This window comes from Dermochelys coriacea, chromosome 3, assembly GCF_009764565.3.
Source record: "Dermochelys coriacea isolate rDerCor1 chromosome 3, rDerCor1.pri.v4, whole genome shotgun sequence".
NCBI classification, from domain to species: Eukaryota; Metazoa; Chordata; order Testudines; family Dermochelyidae; genus Dermochelys; species Dermochelys coriacea.
The window spans coordinates 19793347-19808717 of NC_050070.1; positions in this window are offsets into that span (position 1 = coordinate 19793347).

Below are 15371 nucleotides of genomic sequence, written 5' to 3' on the forward strand. Positions count from 1 at the left end.
GAACTACTAGAAATATGTGATGAAAACCTACCACCAAAGATTGATATGACCTTGGAGATGTGAAAATGGAAGAAGTTAGAAAAAACATCAGTAAACTCAAAAAAAGTGAAAGTAGCTAAAGGGAATCGTATTACTGGGAAAGATGCTTAAACAAGTGAAAAAACAGCCCCTGAGACTTGCCTTGGATTTTTGGACAGATTATGGAGCATAGAAAAGACTCCAACTAGTGCAAAAGAGACCTTATAGTAAAATTGTCAAAGAAGGGAGACCTTACCAACTTCAGTAACTGGAAATGAATCCCTTTACTCTCAGTGCCTGTGAAAATCAAATGCAACATCATCCTGGAACTTATCAAGAAACAAATAAATCTCCAACATAGAGAGGAACAAGCAGGTTTCAGGCCTCTAAGATCATGTGCTCTCAAACATATTACAGAACAAAGGGGCAACCATATCTTGTGATAAATGTTGTATATTTCCAGAGGATTTGACAACATATACAGAGAGAATCATTGGAAAATTATGGCATGCTATGGAGTAACAACAAAAATAATTAGAATAATCAAAGATCTAAATGAGAATGCTGAATGTGCAGTCAGAGAAGGCAACAAATCAGTCAATTGTTTTCAGTTACAACTGTAGAAAGGCAAGTATTTATTATGCCCCTACTATTGTTTGCATTCACAACAGCCATTCTGGGTGCCTGGATGGTACATCAAAATTAAATTAAATCTGGAGAAAAATAAAAACCATCAGATCTGACATTGGTTCAAGCATTTTGCAGCTCAAAGGTATTACAAATTATGAGCTCTGTAAATATCTGGACTGGAAATCCGGTGCCCTTGAGGTGGTGCAGCCATTCTTTGGAGGCAGCTTCAATGGCGAGTAGTTTTTTATCACAGACATCATAACTCTGCTCCACGGATAAGAGTTATGGAAGTAGAATGCACATGGAAGATTCACATTGTTGGGATGGTACAGCTCTGACTGCCACATCAACCAGATACAAAAATTGACAAAGAAGTTCATGGCCATTGGGGATTCCACCCTTAACATCCATAATATCATCATTCCGTCCTTCACAGATGTGATAAACCTATGCTGCTTCATTCGATTCAGTATCAACGATACAGCATTGAAAGTGAGCAGTGTAGGCTGAAGTGAGCTGGCTGTTTAAGGGACTGCAGGGCAGCTTCAGCTGTAGAACTGTAATTCATGTCACTGAAAATACTGTAGTTGAGAAGACATGGATGACATCATCTAAGTTATTTAGCATGGAACTGGACTGTTTCAGCAGCAGTGACACCCAATCTGGTCAGTAGGCTAATTATAATCCCTTTCTTGGCCTGGTCCACAAGGTACATAAGCAGCTGGAACAGCAAAAGTAGATGTTGGCATTGATTCAAGCAGGCATTGATTCAAGATACCACAAAATTTATTTCCATCATCATCAAATATATCCATCAATGGGACACGAGGAGTCCAGTTGTAGGGTTCTGAGAGTTAAGAGGCTTGAACTTGTAGTTGAGGCACGTGGTTCTAAAGGCTTTGTATCGGGCTTAGCATATCAGTCATACTAACTGGTATGTTAGTGTTTTCTATTACCTGGTAGAAATCATGAAGGGGTGGAGGTGCTGGGGGAGGTAGTTGGTCCTCTGTTCAAACTGTTGTGGAACAAGATAACATTCACACCAGACTTAGGTTCAGCCAGAGCTGCACTGGGTTTTATTCTGCAAACACAACACAGCACCTATTGGGTAAAAACTAGGCAGCCATTGCTTTGAGCAGACACTGATTGGCACTTGCTCAGTTCTTATATCGTTGGCGTGGGCAGCCTCTGGTGGGAAAAGAAGGCAAGCTTCAGTTACAAGCCTTGCACGGTCTGCAGGAGTTCCTAACACAACCAAGGACTTTTATGGACAAATGATAAGGGACAATTGAATAACCTTGTTTTTGCTAACATTGTCCTACTTAGTTCAACACATCACCATAATGAAAGAAAAGACCCAGCTTTTGGCAAACACAGCAAAGTAAGTTGATTTGTTCATCAACAAGGGGAAGAAAAAATATATGGCTACCAATGTTCCAAAACAACCATCAGAGGAGATGGAAAAACACTAGACAAAGTAAGTCATTTTACCTATCTAAGGAGTGAGAATTGCAATGAAAGTGTGACCTTACTGATAGATTGGTTAATGACTGATTAGTTAATATGGATTATTGATTAGTCTCTTAGTCCACAGTGGTCAATAAAGGTTTGGCTCCTGAGGGCTACACCATTAGGAATATTACTATCAGTATCACTAGAATGAGAGGTTTCAGAGTAGCAGCCGTGTTAGTCTCTATTCGCAAAAAGAAAAGGAGTACTTGTGGCACCTTAGAGACTAACAAATTTATTTGAGCATAAGCTTTCGTGAGCTACAGCTCACTTCATCGGATGCATTTGGTGGAAAATACAGAGGGGAGATTTATATACACACACAGAGAACATGAAACAATGGGTTTTATCATACACACTGTAAGGAGAGTGATCACTTAAGATGAGCCATCACCAGCAGCAGGGGTCACCTACTACAGGAAGGCTCAACAAATAAAATAACAGAACGCCACTAGCCATCACCTTCAGCCCCCAACTAAAACCTCTCCAACGCATCATCAAGGATCTACAACCTATCCTGAAGGACGACCCATCACTCTCACAGATCTTGGGAGACAGGCCAGTCCTTGCTTACAGACAGCCCCCCAACCTGAAGCAAATACTCACCAGCAACCACACACCACACAACAGAACCACTAACCCAGGAACCTATCCTTGCAACAAAGCTCGTTGCCAACTCTGTCCACATATCTATTCAGGGGACACCATCATAGGGCCTAATCACATCAGCCACACTATCAGAGGCTCCTTCACCTGCGCATCTACCGATGTGATATATGGCATCATGTGCCAGCAATGCCCCTCTACCACGTACATTGGTCAAACTGGACAGTCTCTATGTAAAAGAATAAATGGACACAAATCAGACGTCAAGAATTATAACATTCAAAAACCAATTGGAGAACACTTCAATCTCTCCGGTCACTCGATTACAGACCTGAGGGTGGCTATCCTTCAACAAAAACAACTTCAAAAACAGACTTCAACGAGAGACTGCTGAATTGGAATTAATTTGCAAACTGGATACTATTAACTTAGGCTTGAATAGAGACTGGGAATGGATGAGTCATTACAGAAAGTAAAACTATTTCCCCGTTATTTCTCTCCCCCACCCCACCCCCCACTTTTCCTCAGATGTTCTTGTTAACTGCTGGAAATAGCCTACCTTGCTTGTCACCCTGAAAGGTTTTCCTCCCTCCCCACCCCCGCTGTTGGTGATGGCTCATCTTAAGTGATCACTCTCCTTACGGTGTGTATGATAAAACCCATTGTTTCATGTTCTCTGTGTGTGTATATAAATCTCCCCTCTGTATTTTCCACCAAATGCATCCGATGAAGTGAGCTGTAGCTCACGAAAGCTTATGCTCAAATAAATTTGTTAGTCTCTAAGGTGCGACAAGTACTCCTTTTCTTTTTACTAGAATGAGGTACTCTAGAAGCACAGGAGAAATAACTGCAATTTATTCCAAGTCCCTTTATTAACAAATCCAGGAAGCAGATAAAAATCCCACAAATGCTGAAATATAATAGCCGACAGAGAGATAGTGCAAAGTATTAAGACCTATGACTGGCATCACTCACATCTCTTGCTGGGGGGACCCTGGAGTGTCAGTCATTATCTTCCTCTTCCTCCTCCTCATCATCACCACCACAAGTGGTTGTCATCCTAGAGTATCCCCATACATTCCTCTAAGCACATGGGCTGGGAAACATTAATTGTGGTTTATGTTTACTCCTACTAAGACTCATACACATGCATAAGGGTTCAAATCCTTTTTTCCTTATTTATACCTCCCCCCAAACCACTAATTCAGGGATGCCCCATTTTTCAAAGGCTACTTCATTAGTTCTTTTTTTTACTCATTAATATTATGTTAAATAGTTACCATAGCAACTTGTGTTCTAGTTAAAATTCCCCAACATGTTGGTACTGGTCATCTTGGTCACCTTGTCTACTAGCTGATACATTGTGGCATATGTTCCAGTTGATTGCTGCACAGTTTCCAGGACATCAGAAGTTAACACATCTTTTACTGTAATCTTACTTTTACTGGTATGGGGTTATCTGTCAACTAGTCATGCCAACCTTTTTCCTACCTGAGGCCTTCTATGTCCACACTACATATCTTACAGACTTAAAGTCTGTAGACTTTGCATTACAGCCATTACTTACTTATTTGCCAAACAATCCTAAGAATAATACATGCTTAGCAATCCTACATCCCTATAATTCTATCCCACCTATTCCTGTACTTTTACCTACAACATAAATCTATTCATCACACATTGATTACATATGGATTAGCTACAACAGTACAATACAACAGATAATACAATTAAATGATTATATAAGATAGTTAGCTACAATGGTAACACCATGCTAGATGTCAAGGAACAAATATCTAAAGCAGGAAACAATTTTCATAAACTTGAAAAGATTTGGAAAAGTAGCAGGATTGGCATAGACACAAAAATACTATTTTTTAACACAGGCATCATGTCTTCTCCTCCTGTATGGAGCAGACTCATGGAAATCTCCAACAAAAATTGCTAAGAAGATCAATTCATTCCAAAGTAAAAGCCAGTGAAAGATTCTAAGGAGAGTAAACCAACTTAAATAATTTTAAAATGTTCAAAAGACAACAATGGATATATGTAGGACATGCTTTAAGGATGCCACCAATGTGAATTCTACATCAAATGATAATATGGACACCACCTGTAACGAGAACAAGAGGAGGACCTAGAGAAAATGTTAGGCAGAGCAATAGAGTAAGAAGCCATATCCATCAACCTGACATTCAGAAGCCTGAACAGACCAGCACAAGACTGAAATAAATGATGGAAGGTGGTGGATGCCCTATGCACCTGAGAGTGTGGGAAGATAAACAAAGATAAAGAAGAAAGACAATATAATATGCTGTAGGGTTCCAGCAAAGTACTGGATAAAGTCTAAAAATAGCTAATAAAGATAAGCAAGGCCCCTACATTCTCCCTAGTGAGAGGGCAAGTGACAAGAAGTTTTACTGTCCTTTGGGATGCAATTACTTTGTCCTTAACTGCAGAGTGACCCCCGCACCTACAGTGTTTATTGAATTCAGAGCTGATGTCTGTTTTCCTTTCAACCTACAATGGATATCCTGAGGCCAAACCCCATAACTGCCAAGTGCCAGTGTTTTCAAAAGAGTCTATGCCAGAAGATTATCATGTCTGTTTCATGTTAGAATTAATATTTCCTTTCTAATTCATTTAAAATCAAATATAACCTAGTTGAGGATATGCCTTAATTCACAAACAATTTGCAGCAGCATGATTATAATATGTGGTATTAACTCCCAGAAAAAAATTGGATTAAAATTTCAGATGTTTCCGGAATGCTGCATATTTAATATCTTTGATTACCTAAAAAGGTGCCTTCACCTGGCTACCTCTTCTAGGGAATAAAAATAGGAATGAAGAGCTGCCAATTGATTTATTTGAAACAGAATAGTAGGTATCAAAGCTATGACTATTTCAAGGAGGCAATAGAAAGTGATCTGACAAAAGAGACTTGAAATCTTTACAGTACCTTCAGCTGATGATTTACAGAATGCCATTGTACTAGAAGAAGAGCCAGCAATTTGTCTTATTGATTGGAAGCTGGTTACTAAGGAATGTGTGGCTTGCAAATATGGGAGAAAAAGGCCTGTCTCTAGGCTCATTAACGTTAATGGAGATCTTTCAATTCCCTTCAGTGGGTTTTAGATCAGGCCAGTCTGCATATGTGTATCTTCGTAAAGAGTGAGGCATAACAAAACAAATGCATTATAAACAAGCCTTCCTACAGGAAGGGTACAGTACTGTTAATCATATTGTTTTTTATTTTCATGATATTCATGGTTTAAAAAAATGGACAAGAGATCTCTACGTGATCTCATGTCCTGCACAAACTGACTGCAGGGAGAGATTAAAGAGAAAAGCTAAGACTTAAAGCCAGGTTGAGAGTGGAAGCTGGTTTGGAGCCAATCAGAGCATATCTGTCACAGGAAAAATAACATTACAAATAAAGCCAAAGGAAAGAAGAATTTTGGAATACATGGACCCTCTTAATCTCCTTTAGTCTCACTCAGATATTGTGGCTATTTAGGACATGCTGGAAAACCTCATGCAAAACAAACAAACAGCTTTCAAAGCAACCTGGTACCAATAGATGGTAAAATCAAAGACACTTCTGCTGAAATACCTGTACTTGAAGGAAAGGATACTGTAACTGGAAAGTGAGTGATAATTGTTATGCCAAATAGAGCTTCTAAGACCCTTACCAAGGGAAAGTTGGTATCAAAGCACAGGGTTGATTTCCTGAAGTATCTCACAATTTTATTTCCTTTGTTTGATTTACTGATAGTAGTTTTGCTTACATATAAAGGGGACGCTATATTACAGAATTTAGCATCTTTGGGGGTGGTTAGTTTTATCTAACCATTTAGGTAATTTTTATCTCAGGTCCAGAAATACTACATAGTATCACTACTATAGTAGTATTGCTGCCTCAGAAATGCTTTGAAATAAAACAAGACCAAAGAGCAGAAAATGCGAGACAAGGCTACTATACTCCACAGAAGATATTCCTTTCAAATATGCACAGGGAACTTGGTCTTTGATTTTTTGGTATCACATCTACCAACTGCCATAATATTCAGTTTGTATTTTTGTCTGTTGAGAAAATTATGGTCCTCTCCCCAGAGCCTGAAATATAGCAAAGAATAAATTTATACATGAGAGAATCTTTTGGGACATTGAACTAATATTATAGTTGATTCAGAGGCTTTCATCCTCCTTTGCACAAAAGCTACTTTACTGATGCATAGTGGCCCCTAAGCCAGTTTAGAAGCCAGCATTAAAGGTATGGCTAAGTTTACCTCCAGCTACCCTAACAGCTCACAGGAGCCATTGACGGCTGCTTAGAAAAGACTTCACAGCGATTTTGCTAACTGTGTGCATCAAACATTAATAGAGATAACAAGTAAAAACTAAGAAGATCTTTTTTAAAAATCTCATGTTGAAAATATGGTGCTCTAAAATTCAATAGGGGTGAACAAATAGAAACATAATTGGGTTCTACATAAAGTATTATTAAAACCTATAGAACTTAATAGAAGATGATGTTCTTTGTAAAGGTGTTTGAACCATCCTCGAGAATTCTTTAAGAACATAAGAACAAAGGGCTGGAAGGGACCTCCTAGGACATTGAATCCAGTCCCCTGGTATCACAGGCAACCCCATTTTACAGTCCTGTTCATAAATATATCAAACTCCACCTTAAAACCAGTTAGGCTTTTTGCCCACAATACTCCTATTAGAAGGCTATTCAAAAACCTCATTTCTCTGGTGATTAGAAATCTTCTTCTAATTTCCAGTATAAATTTACTCAAGGCCAATTTATAACCATTTGTTCTTTTGCCAACATTGTGCATTAGCTTAAATAGCTGTTTTCCCCCCTGGTGTTTGCTCCCCTGATATATTTATAGCAAGCAATCACATCTCTTCTCAGCCTTTGTTTTGCTCGGCTAAACAAGACTAGCTCTTTTAGTCTCCGGTCATAAGACAGGTTCTCCATTCTTCTGAACATCCTAGCAGCCCTTCTCTGCACCTGTTTCAGTTTGAATTCATCTTATAAAACATGGGTGACCAGAACTGTGCATGGTATTCCAGATAAGGTTTCACAATTGTCTTGTACAATGGTATTAACACTTCCCTATCGTTACTGGAAATGCCTTTCTTGATACATCTGAGGATGGCATTTGCCTTTTTCATGGTCTCATCACATTGGTGGCTCAAAGTCATCTTGTTATCAATTAATACAACCAGGCCTTTTTCTTCCTCCCTTAGTTCCAACTGAGGAGCTTCCAGCTCATAGCAGAAATTCAAAGGTGTGAGTTTGCATTTTGTACTTTAGCGGAGATATAATAGTCTGTTAAATTCTACAGGATGCTTATAAAAACTATAGTGTAAATGTAAATGTAAAACTGGGAATTGTTTAAGAATGCTTTATTAGATGTAACCTCTATTCATCCTATGCCCCCCATAATTCTGCCATCACAAAAAGATTCTTTGGGTAAAAAGCCATCCAGGTCAAGAAGGGAGGTGAAATCAGTAATAACAACAATGAAATCACAAATGGAAAAAAATGGGGAAGCTGATACCAATCAGAACAAATCAAAAGTTAGCAAATGCAGACAATTCATAAAGGAGTCCATAGGTACTGATTAACAATCTAACATCAGTGGGGTTAAGGGTAGGAGGGAAGTATTTAAATATATTAGGAATAAAAGAAATCCTAACAAAGGTACAGGTCTGGTTAAATTGTCATTCATGACTCATGTCATAGAAAAGGCAGAAGTAGGCAATATATATATTTCTGTTCTGCATTGGGAAAGAAGAAGGATGATGTAGTAGTATCTTACAGTGAAAATGAAATACTTTCTATTCCATCAGTAACTAGGGAGGATGTTAAAGAACAACTGTTGAAATTAAACATTTTCAAATTAGCAGGACTGTATAACTTGCACCTGAGAGCATTAAAAGAATTGTTGAAGGAACTCTCTGAACCACCCATAGTTGATTTTTAACAAATCTTGGAGTATTGGAGAGATTCTGGAGGACTGGAATAAAGCTAAAGTCATGCCAATATTTAAAAAGGGTAAATTGGGATGATGAAGGAAACTAAAGGCTAGTTAACAGGTTTCAGAGTAGCAGCGGTGTTAGTCTGTATTCACAAAAAAGAAAAGGAGTACTTATGGTACCTTAGAGACTAACAAATTTATTTGAGCATAAAGTTTTGTGAGCTACAGCTCACTTCATCGGATGCATTCGGAGGAAAAACATCCAATGAAGTGAGCTGTAGCTCACAAAAGCTTATGCTCAAATAAATTTGTTAGTCTCTAAGGTGCCACAAGTACTCCTTTTCTTTTTTTGTAAAGGCTAGTTAGCATGGCATCGATAATAGGCAAAATTAGGGAAAGGCTGGTAAGGGATGCATTTAATAAAGGTTTACAGATGGTAGAAATTTGCAGAGTGGTAAATAATGATGGGGATAGGTCAGTTATACAGGCCAATCTGGATCACTTGATAAGGTGAGCTTATTTGAACAGGTTTTTTAATACAGACCAATGCTAGGACAAGATGATGCACTATATCCTAGGATGCAGTGACGCTGAAAAGAGTTTGGAAGTTATGGCAGATAACTAATTGAATAAGAACTGCCAATATGATGTGTGACAAAGTTCCTACTCTGCCTTGGGGGGTCCTGCGCTTATTGGCAGATTTGCTTGCCTCAGAGATTTACGGCAGCCCTTCGTTTGGCCACTTTTGCTAGTAGATCAAACCTGCCGTCCATTCAGCTAACCTCATCACTGGCCAGCATAGGGGGAACAGAGAACAATCCCCGCAGTCTCTGCATCCCACCTAATGAGTCAGGGACAGGCAAGATGCCTTTCCAATTTAGTCCTTCCATTCTGGTGTATCTCACAGACCAGGTCAACTCCTCCTGTGTCCAATCAGGAGTTGGGGGGATGGAGGTAACCAGGCCCACCCTCTACACTGGGTTCCAGCCCAGGGCCCTGTGGATAGCAGCTGTCTACAATGTTCCCTGTATCAGCTGCATGACAGCTACAACTCCCTGGACTCCTTTCCCATGGCCTTCCCCCAGCACCTTCTTTATCCTCACTGCAGGATCTTCTTCCTGAAGCCTGATCGTGCTTGAACTCTTCAGTCCTTGAACTCTTCAGAAGCAGCACGCCTTCTCACTCCCTGATCCTTGGGCATTCCCCTACTAACTGATAGAAGGTCCTGTTTAAACCAGGTGTTCCGATTAGTCTGCCTGCCATAATTGATTCTAGAAAGTTCTTAATTGGCTCCAGGTGTCTTGATTAGCGCGCCTGTCTTAATTGGTTCTAGCAGGTTCCTGATTGCTCAGGATTGCCCCCTGATCAGTCAGGGAACAGAAAACTGTTTATCCAGTGGCCAGTATATTTGCCTTCTACCAGACTCCTGTACCCAACTGGTCTGGGTCTGTCACAGATGCCATAGCAAAGAGGATGAACATAATCCTTGGATATATAAGCAGGGGCAGGGCTGTCCCTAGGGGTGTGTAGAGCCCAGGGTGGAAGTGACGAATCCATCTCTTCTGGGACCACCTGCGCTGGTCAATCACACTGGCCTGTGGGGCCCCTCAAAGCATGGCTCCCAGAGCAGTCACCCTGATTTGCCATACCCAAGGGACAGCTCTGAGCAAGGGAATGTCAAATAGGAGTAGGGGAGTTGTATAACCTCTGTACACTGCATGGAATACTCTGCCCAGTTCTGCTGTCCGTACTTCAGTGAGGTTGCTGAAAAATTAGAAAGGGTTCAGAACAGCTACAAGAATGACTCAGCATCAGGAAAACATGCCTTATAATGAGAAGCTTAATCTATTTACTTTATCCAAGAGAAAGTAAAGAGGTGACTTGATCACAGTCTACAAATACCTACATAGGGAAGACATTTCTGATAGTACATGGGTCTTTAATCTAGCAGTAAAAGGCATAACAAGATCCAAAGGTAAGACAAATTCAAACTAGAAACAAGGTGCATTTTTTTAATTATGACGGTAAATTAATCATTGGAGCAGTTTACCTAGGGATATGATAGATTGTCCATCACTTGAGGTCTTCAAACCAAGACTGGATGTCTTTCTAAAAGAAGTGCTACAGCTCAAACAGAAGTCATGGGCTTCAGGCAGAGATTATTGGGTAAGGTTCTATGGGCAGTGGGATGGTCAGACTAGATTATCATAATGGCTCTTCTGGCCTTTAAATCTTTAAATCTCTAGAAAGTTCTTCCACAGTAAACTTTGTTGGAAGAGAATAAGTGCCGGTATTCTGCCCAGCTTTCCCAGCAGCTCCGTTAGCAGTGTTTTGGAGATGGTTCCTTTTCAAAGGGAACCCCTCTGCCTCACCAAGCAGGATTTTTATGCTGGTTTATTAGTATTATTATATGTTATGGGTGAGCTATATCTTTGTATCATTGATTGCATTTTAAGTACTTGCTAGAAGCATCCCTTGTTATTATTTGGGTACACACCTCTTTTGATGTTATTTTTACAAATCTAAAATATAAATAATGTTTATTATTAAGTTTATCATTTATTATTACACTGCATTAGCTTTTTTCTATGGGGGTGGGATGGTCAGAAGAATATAACAAAATATTAGCTTGACTTTATATACAAGTAGCTGAACAGCATTTTTCAAATAAAGATGATTTATATGAAATAGTGATGGTGGGCATTTATTTATCCAACTACTGATTCATTATCACACATGCTTTCCAGCCCTCTGTCTGAATGACATAATTCTTAACAATACTATCTTCCATACAAGGAACATGGTGTTATCCTTTTCACTGTTGGACAACAAAGCAACGAGTATGAGTAATCTGATGGGTCTCTCTGTAAGCTTGGGGACAAAACAGTCAGCCACACCCAATTCTGTTTTAGCCTTTTGCCCAGGCTCTTTCATTACTCTCTTATAAAAATGCAAGAAATATGGAAACGTAAAAAAGGTGATAGTATTGACCTGGACTGGTTTTGCAGGTCCTCTATATTCCAGTAGCTAAAGGATCATGGCCCTCCCTTAGCCTCAGGGGACCACAAGACTGCATCTGCTACTGCCTCGCCACCCTGCTCTTCTGTTCAGAGGAGTGTTTGTCTTTTTTCTCCTCACCCCCCCCTTTACAGAGCTGAGTCCTATCTTATATCTTCCATCTGGGACTCAGTGCTAGTCATTAGTTGCTGCTTAGCTGGATCCTCTTATTCCCAATACCAGCATTCTGGGCTTCTCCTTAGGTGAAGGTTTGCTGCTCCTCAGCTCTGCAGGTCCTTGAAGGGACAGGCCATCCTGCTACAGTGTGGATAGCGATTTACAGCATTCTGGGATTCTGCTGCGGTACTGAATCAGAGGGTTTTAGTGCTTTCAGTGAAAAGCATTCAGTTACGTATTTTACTTGCAGCTGATGCATAGAGTGTCAAGAATTTTCAATTAGAAAAATAATGTGGCTACTCTCAGATTGTCTGCTACCTACAGCTCATCAATGCAGGTATTGATTTTGTTCCAGTCAGCAAAGTCTATTTCCTGTTAGCCATCCAAATGTTAACACCCAGCTTGTTTTCCATTGGCTATTTGCCATTTCAAATGCAGATAATTTGTTGGCTAATGGTTATATATGCTCCAATTAGAAACAAGCCTTCTGAGAGGCATGTTTTACTTTTAAATACCAACCAGAAGGCAAGGAAGAACCCCTGGGAAGGCCAAACCTAACATGGTTGCCTATTGGCTTTTCAATTGTCAGGGAGAAACCAGATGACTGGAGGCAAGTTGCATAGTTTGTAGAAAGAAAACACATTTAAAGCAAAACATTTTATTCTTGAGTGTGCGCAGATATGTAAATTCATGCATGTTACTGGTGCTGAATTTTGCAACTGACCTTAGGTAATGGTGAATAATGTACATTCTGCTACCTGCATACTTCCTTGAGATTCTATTGTCAAAGCAGTAAAAGGACTAAGAAAAAAACATCAAGTATTAAAAGAAAGTGAATTTGCCTGATGGAATTCTTTTTTTTCCCAGTAAGCAATTAGCAAATAAGCTTGTTTGCCAATGGTTTGTGGACAGCCAATATGGGATCTTTAATAGGCAGCTAGATGGCTGTGAGTCTTTTGAATGGACTGTACTCACTAAAAGATGACCAGCCAACTTTGTCATTCTTGTTAATTGAGTTGCTGCCTGCCTGCAAGAGCATTTCTGTTAGTGAAGCCGGCTGCTCCATTCAGCAAACAGGAAATGAATGAAAATTACCTGAAAAAGTTTCACCTTTCATACACTGTCAAGAGAAACCTGACTGCCATAAAAGGTGTGTGGAAATGTACTGCATAATAGTTTGAAGACACTTAGAAAATAACGCCTCTAGGTTGTAACCCAGGTTCTCTATGCTTCCATTAATACAGCCCTCTTGTGTTACGAGGCTTATTTCATAAAAGTGTTTTAATTAGAGATGGGTGAATAATGAAAAAAAAAAACCATAAATATTCATTTGTATTTTCTTTCTTTCTAGTTCTAGGAAAGCATGACCTGCTTGTGAATATTCTGCATGAAGTAAAAGAGGTTAAACTTATCAGATAAATAATTGTTGCTTTTAAATTTGTGGATGAAAGTGCAAAATAGTAATAATAAATCATTATTAATAAGTGATTCATAATAATAATGCTTATTTTATAAAACCCAAATTCTTACATTGTCTTTTGTTGAGAGCTAAGCTTGATTATCTGAAAGAATGTAAATGCTTGATTTACTCACAGAAAGTGCTTGTGACAATAGCAACATGATGTGGAGTGTGCACATTTTCTACATTGCCTGTCACTGATGCTTAACAGGCTGAGGCTCCTCACTGGTGCGAGGAGTACATAAAGAAAGGATACAGAATCACTCGGACTGTGTAAAGGTAAACACATTCCCCACGTCGAATGTAAACTTTTCCAAGCTACCTAGTATATATACAAACTGCTCATTCATAAAGGACTTCTGCCAAATACTTATGACATATTCAGGACAACAAAGATGTACAGCATAGGCGCTGACACCGTGCACAATTTTGCAGGTGCTTAGCACCCACTGGCAGCCAGCTCTCCCTCTCCCCCCAGCACCTCTCCATTGCGGCAGCCCTATGGGTCACCTTCTTCCCCTCTCTCCCAGCGCCTCCTGTAGATTAGCTGTTCTGCAGCATTCAGGAGAGGGGATGGGGTGTGCTCAAGGGAGTGGGTGGAAAGAGGCAGAGAAGAGGCAGGGTGGGTGTGGGAAGAGGTGGGGCGGGGTGTGGCCTTGGGGGAAGGGGTGGAGTGGGGGTGGGGCCTGGGGTAGAGGGGGATTGAACACCCCTGAGTAGAGAGGAAGTCAGCGCCTATAATGTACATTATTGATCTATGCATCAGATGTTACATACACAGTCTCAAAGCCATTTTAAAGCAACATTCAAAAACACAAAATGATGTGATACATTTGTACATAGATGCAAGTCATAAAGTCCAAGACCAGAAGGGACCGCTGTGATCATCTAGACTGATCTCCAGCACAACACAGGCTACAGAACTTCCCTGAAGTAATTCCTGTTTGAACAAGAGTGAATATTTATGAAAAACATCCAATCTTGATTTAAAAATCACCAGTGATGCAGAATCTACCACAACCCTTGGTAAATTGTTCCAATGGTTAATTACCCTTTCTGGGTAAGAATGTATGTCTTATTTCCAGTCGAAATTTGTTTGGTTTCAACTTCCAGCCCATATGACCTTGTTATAGCTTTAGACAGAGCAGCCCATTTTCAAATATTTCTTCCCTATGTAGGTACTTATAGACTGTGAACATAAAGTAGAATATAATAATACCTTTGGTAATATCACACTTTTCATGAGTAGATCTCAGTGCTTTGGAAAAAGATCAGTATCATTTCCTCCTTGTTATAGGAGGTGAAACTTCTTCTGGTGTATGGCTTATGATGACACAAACAATTAATTAGAAGGGATGTAGCCACTCTATCATGGCAGCAGCATCCGGAGATAGCAAGCAAATGCATCCACCATCAAGATGGCACTGAGGGCTGTCCATAAGCAGGTGGCTCACTGTTCTTGAGCTTCGCAAGCACAGGATGGAGCACTCAAGAAACCCCAATGGTAAAGACGTGTGTTAAACCATCCATGACCATAACATATTCTGTTGCAATGAGGAAGGATCTTTCAATTCAGCTGGTTGTCTGAGGAACATGTGAGAGCTGATCTGGTGAGGCTAGGGGATGCAGACCTGAGTTGGCTATCTGCGAAGAAATGTGCCATTGATCCAAAATATAGTCCCACACCACCTATTGCTGCAATTCCTTAGACAGGTTGTGTCTAATGTATTCTTCGTTAGCCAGCATTTTTTTTTTGTGGCTTTGAGATGAAATTATGAAGTAAGGTGTCTGTCTAACTGGCTGCAGCAGCAATGTGGCCAGGACCCTCCATTCACAACTAATACCCAGGGGAGCAATGCCTACCAAGGCTGGAAGGTTGGAGACTGCAGTTCTCCAGGTCAGACCAGTGAGGACACGAAGGGCACAAATGATTGCTGAGTCCAACTTGCCACTAGAGCCCCATACTGTCACATAGTATT